The sequence below is a fragment of the Aethalodelphis obliquidens genome, unplaced genomic scaffold (assembly GCF_003676395.1).
Source record: "Aethalodelphis obliquidens isolate GAN/ISIS:26980383/991018 unplaced genomic scaffold, ASM367639v1 scaffold3, whole genome shotgun sequence".
Classification (NCBI taxonomy): Eukaryota; Metazoa; Chordata; class Mammalia; order Artiodactyla; family Delphinidae; genus Aethalodelphis; species Aethalodelphis obliquidens.
In genome coordinates, this window is record NW_020837947.1 from 5,092,694 (window position 1) to 5,102,273 (window position 9,580).

Consider the following 9,580-nt stretch of genomic DNA (forward strand, 5'->3'; position numbering starts at 1 on the left):
GAGATTTGAACCGAGTGATCTTGGAAGTCTTTAGAAGTTCTAAAATTCCATGACTCTGAATAAAATGTTTTCATCCACATCTGCAAATACTTTGTTGGAATCTAATTTCTGTGCTTAGGATAACCCTGTGTACAGATGGGTGGTCATGCAATGGCAATAAGAAATGTATTCTAAAATCGTAGGTGTCCAATTTTGCACTCCTTATTAAAATAAAAAAAAATTGTATGTATGAATTTTTGTTTCCCGTAGACAATATAATACATTTGACTGAAAATCTTATTTTCATAATTTCTAAAGTGTTAAAACCAAATCTTGTCCCTTTTTTAAAACATATTACAATTTAATAAAAGTGGAGCACTAAAAAATTGCATCTAGAGTTCCCAGTGGAAAAACTTATACTAGGAGAACATAAAAATTCCTGGAGGGTAGAATCCAGGCCTGTTGTTCTTTCTGCTCTTTAAATGCTTTACAAGTGATCTACTTTCAATAATTACTTGTTTGAATGAATGAAAGAAAAAAGAAACACAGACATATTTGGGTTCTAGACATGGCAGGCAGCTGTGTAAGCGCCTCACAGCCTGGAATACTAACCTGAGTAAATAGTAGCATCTGAAAATCCTTGCCCTCAGTGACCAGGAAAACAGGAGTGGAGGGAGGGGCCTCAGTGTCTATCCCTGTGTGAAGAGCTTTTGCAGTGTGACGCAGTGGTTCCTGGAGTGTGAGATAGGTCTTACTCTGCAGGAAACATACTATTTAGGGCAATGGGTCCAGAGCGTCCGTAGTCCCCTGCATCTATAACAGGTCAGAAAATGAGTACCTCTTAATTTACTATTGAAGGGGCTTGTATAGCAATGATATTTGATCAGAATCACTTTAACTTTATTATTTATTTAGACATAAGAGTAAAAGCAATTATTAGTAAAAAAAATTTTCTAAGTACACTAAAAAAGTAGCAATTTATTCACAGCACTGATACTCAACACCCCTTAGGGCATAGTTACCGCTGTTAGCTCTTAGCCACACCTCCCAGCCCTTTCTCCAGAGCCCCCAAGAATCCCCTGACCCAGCAACCAAAGGCATGGCACCTGGCATCCTGTTCCCACCCGGCCAGCACGCTCTCGGGTCATTTGTGCATCTGCCATACCAGTTGTTAACATTTTCAATATTACTTCTATTTGTGTCAGCTTAGTTATGTATTAGGAGGTTGTTTATTTCATATTTTAAACTTGAGTTTACTAGTTTTTACTAACTGCAACTAAAGTGGATAATTTTTTGTCTAAAATATGTATAAGTTCTTTGAGCACATATCCAAATTTAGAAGGAAGCTTTATGAAAATCATATTTACCAGATTACAATGAAATACTAAAGTCTTCAGTTTTACTTTCTATTTTCCACCAAATAATGTTTTAATAAACAGGTTGTTGCCAGAACTGAAAAATAATTAATCATCCTCTCTATGGTAAACTCTTTACATTTCACATCGAAGAAGTACCCCTGCTCAGCTTTCTCCCCAGTCCTATATAGCCATTCACGTTCCCTGGCTGAACTGTCCAGGTCATACTGATGATGCCAGCATTTACTATTTCCTAAATACTCTGTCCAAGCCCATCTGTAAAAATGTGTTACAGTTACCTTTTATAGATCTTCAAGGGCCACCAACTTGATTAACTAGCATTAATTACACTGACATTTTCTCCATATCTGTTGGCAGTAAGCATCATTTTTAGGTGGAAGTAAAATGTAGCATAGTGAAATGAGTAACACTTTTTGTTCAGTGGTTCTAAAACGGGTGCCCTGTATTTATAGTGTGAGCCTGGAATTAAGTAGTAGTGGGAAGTTGCATGCTGGCACTGTGGCAGACAGTGGAATGGGGCTTTTCTCCTGCTAGTGTCATCTCTCTGTCCAGGTAAAGCTATTAAAAGAGAAGAAAGAATATAAGGAGGGAATCAAGAACACTAAACTGTTAAATTGTGAAATGAGGAAAGAGAAGAAAGACTTGGGCTCACGGAGTTCAGAGGTGGTCTTGTAAGCCGTCCCATCAGCTGACATGCCAGCAATAATCCACCTCCCCCTCCAGTACCAGCTTCCTCTCCAGCGGCCTGGCTGCTGGTGGGCAGAAGCAACAGGCCCTTCTCTGCTCCAGGTTCCTTTACCTCTAGGGACTAATAGCCAGACCTGACTTTCTCCTCTCCCTCAGGTTTCAGCATTTCAGCTGGTCCGGTGCCTGATTTCATGAAGGCACACTTTCACTTAATCAACCAGTCTAGAGCATAGAGCGGATACCAAGTGGGATGGGAGGGGCTGGCCATGTCGCTGTCAGGGATGCTAGCGCTGAGCCTAGTGGGGGAAGGAGGCCTTTCATCTCTAGGCTCAGACAACGGAGGTCTGAGAAGTATTTCCCTCTGCACAGTGAAGATATGAAATCATAATACCTTGCCCAGCTACGTTACGACCTGCCAAGCCATAGGAATGCTTTTCTCACGGGTGACATAGATGAATTATCTTTAAACCCCAAGCAATGAAACAAGCCCTAAACTATTCACCCTGAAGAGTTTGCTGGTCCTTAGAGGAGGCAGCTGAGCACAAGAGTCTAGACCTGGCAGTTACCAGAAACTACTTCAACTACCTCTGACTCTCTCTTCTCTGCTATAAAATAGGACAATGCAACCTAAGGATGTGGTCACGATTATGTGACTGAATGAATATGAAGTGCCTAGCAAAATCCCTGGAGCACAGTAAGCTGTCAGTAAACAGTATCATTTTAAAAACTGAAAAGAGTAAGGCCTGGATATAGATCTCATTTCAATGCACGTGTGTCTTGGAATGTGTGTAAATATCTCTCTTTACGTTGAAATTGTATCCACAATGCTCAGAAGTAGTTAGTCATCAGTTTCCTGCCACTTCCTATTGCACAAAACCATTTCCTGTTCCCAGGACTGCTGACACTAGGAAGTAAAAGGACAAATAACTTGATGAAAAGGAGCCTTGATCCCAGGCTGGCTGGGGTGTCAGCTGCAACGGCTGATCCAAAGCTGGCGCGGGGCCTCCATGCTCTCCAAGACCCAGTTTTCAGCGGCCGGACGGTAGAAACAGCTCTGTAGTAGTGGGGCAAATGTGGAAAAGGAGAGGCGGCCTCCCTCCCATCCCTGTCTCATAAACACCTGAGCTAGCAGTTAGTGGAGGGAGCTGGGAAGATCCTGCCTTCTGGAGGGGCCAGGCCTGGGGCAGACAGGCACCGCCTTCCCAGACCTGCAGGAGCTCCCACGATTCCCTGCGTCGTTCTCACACTGACAGTTAAGGGCTGACCCAGGGTTTAAAACGTGAGGTCTGGGCAGCTGTTGGGCTGCGGTATGCCAGGTAAGGGGCTTTCTCCAGCCCCCAGCATGGGAGGCTCAACCAGCAGGCACAGCTGAGTGAAGGGACAGGGGCGTCTGCCCCACCTGCCTGCTCAGCAAAACCATGCTTGGTTTTTTTTGCCAGTTTATTAATTTTTTTAAAAATTTTTGAATTTTATTTTATTTATTTTTTTATACAGCAGTTCTTATTAGTCATCAGTTTTATACACATCAGTGTACACATGTCAATACCAATTGCCCAATTCAGCACACCACCATCCCCACCCCACCGCGGCTTTCCCCCCTTGGTGTCCATATGTTGGTTCTCTACATCTGTGTCTCAACTTCTGCTCTGCAAACCGGTTCATCTGTACCATTTTTCTAGGTTCCACATACATGCGTTAATATACAGTATTTGTTTTTCTCTTTCTGACTTACTTCACTCTGTATGACAGTCTCTAGATCCATCTCAACAAATGACTCAATTTCGTTCTTTTCTATGGCTGAGTAATAGTCCATTGTATATATGTACCACAACTTCTTTATCCATTCGTCTGTCGACGGGCATTTAGGTTGCTTCCATGACCTGGCTATTGTAAATAGTGCTGCAATGAACATTGGGGTGCATGTGTCTTTTTGAATTATGGTTTTCTCTGGGTATATACCCAGTAGTGGGATTGCTGGATCATATGGTAATTCTATTTTTAGTTTTTTAAGGAACCTCCATACTGTTCTCCATAGTGGCTGTAATCAGTTTACATTCCCACCAACAGTGCCAGAGGGTTCCCTATTCTCCACACCCTCTCCAGCATTTGTTGTTTGTAGATTTTATGGTGATGCCCATGCTAACTGGTGTGAGGTGATACCTCACTGTAGTTTTGATTTGCATTTCTCTAATAATTAGTGATGTTGAGCAGCTTTCCATGTGCCTCTTGGCCATCTGTATGTCTTCTTGGGAGAAATGTCTATTTAGGTCTTCTGCCCATTTTTGGATTGGGTTGTTTGTTTCTTTAATACTGAGCTACATGAGCTGTTTATATATTTTGGAGATTAACCCTTTGTCCGTTGATTCGTTTGCAACTATTTTCTCCCATTCTGAGGGTTGTCTTTTCATCTTGTTTATGGTTTCCTTTGCTGTGCAAAAGCTTTTAAGTTTCGTTAGGTCCCAGTTGTTCATTTTTGTTTTTATTTCCATTACTCTAGGAGGTGGGTCAAAAAAGATCTTGCTGTGATTTATGTCAAAGAGTGTTCTTCCTATGTTTTCCTCTAAGAGTTTTATAGTGTCCAGTCTTATATTTAGGTCTCTAATCCATTTTGAGTTTATTTTTGTATATGGTGTTAGGGAGTGTTCTAATTTCATTCTTTTACCTGTAGCTGTCCAGTTTTCCCAGCACCACTTATTGAAGAGACTGTCTTTTCTCCATTGTATATCCTTGCCTCCTTTGTCATAGATTAGTTGACCATAGGTGTGTGGGTTTATCTCTGGGCTTTCTATCTTGTTCCATTGATCTATGTTTCTGTTTTTGTGCCAGTACCATATTGTCTCGATTATACTGTGGCTTTGTAGTATAGTCTGAAGTCAGGGAGTCTGATTCCTCCAGCTCCATTTTTTTCCCTCAAGATTGCTTTGGCTATTCGGGGTCATTTGTGTCTCCATACAAATTTTAAGATTTTTTGTTCTGGTTCCGTAAAAATAGCCGTTGGTAATTTGATAGAGATTGCATTGAATCTGTACATTGCTTTGGGTAGTATAGTCATTTTCACAGTATTGATTCTTCCAATCCAAGAACATGGTATATCTCTCCATCTGTTGGTATCATCTTTAATTTCTTCCATCAGTGTCTTATAGTTTTCTGCATACAAGTCTTTTGTCTCCCTAGGTAGGTTTATTTCTAGGTATTTTATTCTTTTTGTTGCAGTGGTAAATGGGAGTGTTTCCTTAATTTCTCTTTCAGATTTTCCATCATTAGTGTATAGGAATGCTAGAGATTTCTGTGCATTAATTTTGTATCCTGCAACTTTACCAAATTCATTGATTAGCTCTAGTAGTTTTCTGGTGGCATTTTTAGGATTCTCTATGTATAGTATCATGTCATCTGCAAACAGTGACAGTTTTACTTCTTCTTTTCCAATTTGTATTCCTTTTATTTCTTTTTCTTCTCTGATTGCCGTGGCTAGGACTTCCAAAACTATGTTGAATAATAGTGGTGAGAGTGGACATCCTTGTCTTGTTCCTGATCTTAGAGGAAATGCTTTCAGTTTTTCACCATTGAGAATGATGTTTGCTGTGGGTTTGTCGTATATGGCCTTTATTATGTTGAGGTAGGTTCCCTCTATGCCCACTTTCTGGAGAGTTTTTATCATAAACCAGTGTTGAATTTTGTCAAAATCTTTCTCTGCATCTATTGAGATGATCATATGGTTTTTATTCTTCAATTTCTTAATATGGTGTATCACATTGATTGATTTGCGTATATTGAAGAATCCTTGCATCCCTGGGATAAATCCCACTTGATCATGGTGTATGATCCTTTTCATGTGTTGTTGGATTCTGTTTGCTAGTATTTTGTTGAGGATTTTTGCATCTATATTCATCAGTGATATTGGTATGTAATTTTCTTTTTTTGTAGTATCTTTGTCTGGTTTGGTATCAGGGTGACGGTGGCCTCATAGAATGAGTTTGAGAGTGTTCCTTCTTCTGCCATTTTTTGGAAGAGTTTGAGAAAGATGGGTGTTAGCTCTTCTCTAAATGTTTGATAGAATTCACCTGTGAAGCCATCTGGTCCTGGACTTTTGTTTGTTGGAATATTTTTGTTTGTTTGTTTGTTTTGTTTTGTTTTTTGCAGCATGTGGGCCTCTCACTGCTGTGGCCTCTCCCGTTGCGGAGCACAGGCTCCGTACGCACAGTCCCAGCGGCCATGGCTCACGGGCCCAGCCACTCCGCAGCATGTGGGATCCTCCCGGACCGGGGCACGAACCCGTGTCCCCTGCATCGGCAGGTGGACTCTCAACCACTGTGCCACCCGGGAAGCCCCTGTTGGAATATTTTTAATCACAGTTTCAATTTCATTACTTGTGACTGGTCTGTTCATATTTTCTATTTCTTCCTGGTTCCTTCTTGGAAGGTTATACCTTTCTAAGAATTTGTCCATTTCTTCCAGGTTGTCCATTTTATTGGCATAGAGTTGCTTGTAGTAGAGTCTTATGATGCTTTGTATTTCTGTGGTGTCTGTTGTAACTTCTCCTTTTTCGTTTCTAATTTTATTGATTTGAGTCCTCTCCCTCTTTTTCTTGATGAGTCTGGCTAAAGCTTTATCAATTTTGTTTATCTTCTCAAAGAACCAGCTTTTAGTTTTATTGATCTTTGCTATTGTTTTCTTTGTTTCTATTTCATTTATTTCTGCTCTGATCTTTATGATTTCTTTCCGTCTGCTAACTTTGAGTTTTGTTTGTTCTTCTTTCTCTGGCTCCTTTAGGTGTAAGGTTAGATTGTTTATTTGAGATTTTTCTTGTTTCTTGAGGTAGGTTTGTATAGCTATAAACTTCCCTCTTAGAACTGCTTTTGCTGCATCCCATAGGTTTCGGATCGTCATGTTTTCATTGTCATTTGTCTCTAGGTATTTTTTGATTTCCTCTTTGATTTCTTCAGTGATCTCTTGGTTATTTAGTAATGTATTGTTTAGCCTCCATGTGTTTGTGTTTTTTACGTTTTTTTCCCTGTAATTGATTTCTAATCTCATAGCGTTGTGGTCAGAAAAGATGCTTGATATGATTTCAGTTTTCTTAAATTTACTGAGGCTTGATTTGTGACCCAAGATGTGATCTATCATGGAGAATGTTCCATGTGCCCTTGAGAAGAAAGTGTAATCTGCTGTTTTTGGATGGAATGTGTTATAAATATCAATTAAATCTATCTGGTCTGTTGTGTCATTTAAAGCTTCTGTTTATTTATTTTCATTTTGGATGATCTGTCCATTAGTGTAAGTGAGGTGTTAAAGTCCCCCACTATTGTTGTGTTACTGTCGATTTCCTCTTTTAGAGCTGTTAGCAGTTGCCTTATGTATTGAGGTGCTCCTATGTTGGGTGCATATATATTTATAATTGTTATATCTTCTTCTAAAACCATGCTTTCTTATGTCCCAGCAGACATTGGTAAGAAAAGCAATGAACATCCTCCCACCTTTTTTTTTTTTTTTTTTTTTAAAGTCAGATACCATGGGAAAAAATAGCTCATGTTTTGAGGAACTTAAAATCACCAAGTGGGGTGGGAGGAGTCCAGTGTTCGGATACTCACAAGTGGCTCCTGCAAGTCAGTTTATTAGGTCACATATGAAGCAACTAGAAGACAGTGACAGCTCTGGGTTCCCAGGGCCTTCCCTGAGGTGAACTTGATCTCTCCAAGGGAACCCCCAGAAGCCTCAGCTTCAGCAAGCCTAGATCTCTGAGACCACTGCCCTGGGATCTGTCACCACCACCCAGCCCCAGGCTGTGTGTATAGCCTCCAGAAAATTTACCAATGGAGCCAACACTTTCTCTTAGAGGTTTTCAAGGTAGCCAAATGATTTTCAGTACCTCATTTCAGAGTGAAGGCCAGGACACACAATTAAATCAAGGCAGCTGAAAGGAAAAAAGAATCTTTCAAATAAACAGTTTTATGAGTCTAGCTTCACAGTGAATCACATACCCGTTGTAATACTAATGTTGAACACAATTTACATTTGCATCATATGTTTTCTTGTTACCAAGAGGGCCAGAGTTATCAATAGATTCCTAGGGGGTGTGATTCAACCTGAACTATAACTGGATCCCTGACGTTATAAGGGCTTGATAAGAATTTTCCTCTGGGTATCTATTTTTACAAAACTGGCTTGTTGTAACTTGTATACAACAATTATGCACTAAGTGAGGGTCATGCTGTAGACCACAGCAAAAAACTTAAGTCACCTATATTCAGGCCAGATTCTCCCAAAGCAAAACCTTGGCCATATCACTGAGCTGTCGTGCAAATGACACAAATCTGGGTTCAGGGCTTGGCGCTCTCTCTGGTGTTTCCCCTCCCCCATTCAGTCTCCAGTTCAATAGCTTGCCTCTCTGCCTCTGCCTTCTCCCATTTTCTCTGTCATCTTGGTCAGAGGGTCACTTCCTATGCCCCCAACAGCCTCTCCACACAGAGTCTAGGAGGTGCCATGAGTTACTTTAATCTTGAAACTTGCTTGTTCGAAGTGACAGAATTTTTTATTCATAACATAATGTATGCATATTAGCACCATGATGCACATATCCCATAACTTTGTCCTTAATGTCTATCATTGCACTTTCTGGATGGGAAACTTTGCTGGGTTTCCAGCAAATATAGCTTTTTAAAAAAATACTTAACATAAGACTTGTCATTGTCATTTATCCTTCATTTGACAGTCTTCAGTCGTCTCAGCTTTGCTTGCACAGCATTCATTAACGATGTCATTCTATAAGCAGTAAAGGGGAATTGCACAAGAAAGAAAAGAGTACAAGGAAACAATTTCCAAAAGGCAAGTTTCCTAGGAAGTGAGTTTAATAGCTCACTATTTTTCAAGTGCTAAACACAAAAGTACCACTCCTCGCCTGCTAGCTCAGCCTTTAGCTCAGCTGTCTCTCAACCCCAGAGTGCTTACATGGCTCTGCTCTTCCCCTGTGCCCTCAAGTTCAGGCTGGTTGGAGGTGGCTCAAGAGGGCTTTCAGATTTTGTGCTGTTATTGCAATTGTTTGCAAAATCTACATTGTTGAAGAAAAGGTCCCGGTTTCCGTGTAACGTTAACCATAGGAAAATACTAGAAAGCATTTCAGAGAAGAAAAAATAAAAGGATCCTCAGACCTGTCATTTCTTATGGGAATCTAATTAAATTCGTGGCCAACCTCACAAGACTAAAAAAGTCTGTCATTCACTATCTGTTTTCCCTCCTCAGAGTCAAAAGGAAGCCCCGGATCTGGGGAGAAGATCTTCGTGCTAATTAAACCTCACACCTTATTCTACCTGTGCCTCATCTGCACAGCAACCAGAAGCTTCCAAGGCCCAACAGTTCTGACCAAATAGTCCAGGGGCCAGTGTTCCCCCTTTGCGATGCTAAGCCTCAGGTGATTCCAGCTGTTCGGTGTCTCTGATCCCGAAATCCTCACAAAGGAGATTTGCAAAGCTTATAGTCTTTCCTTCCTGATTTAATGTAAACTGCACTTGTACCAAAGAGGTTGTGTGCACTGGTTTCCCCTA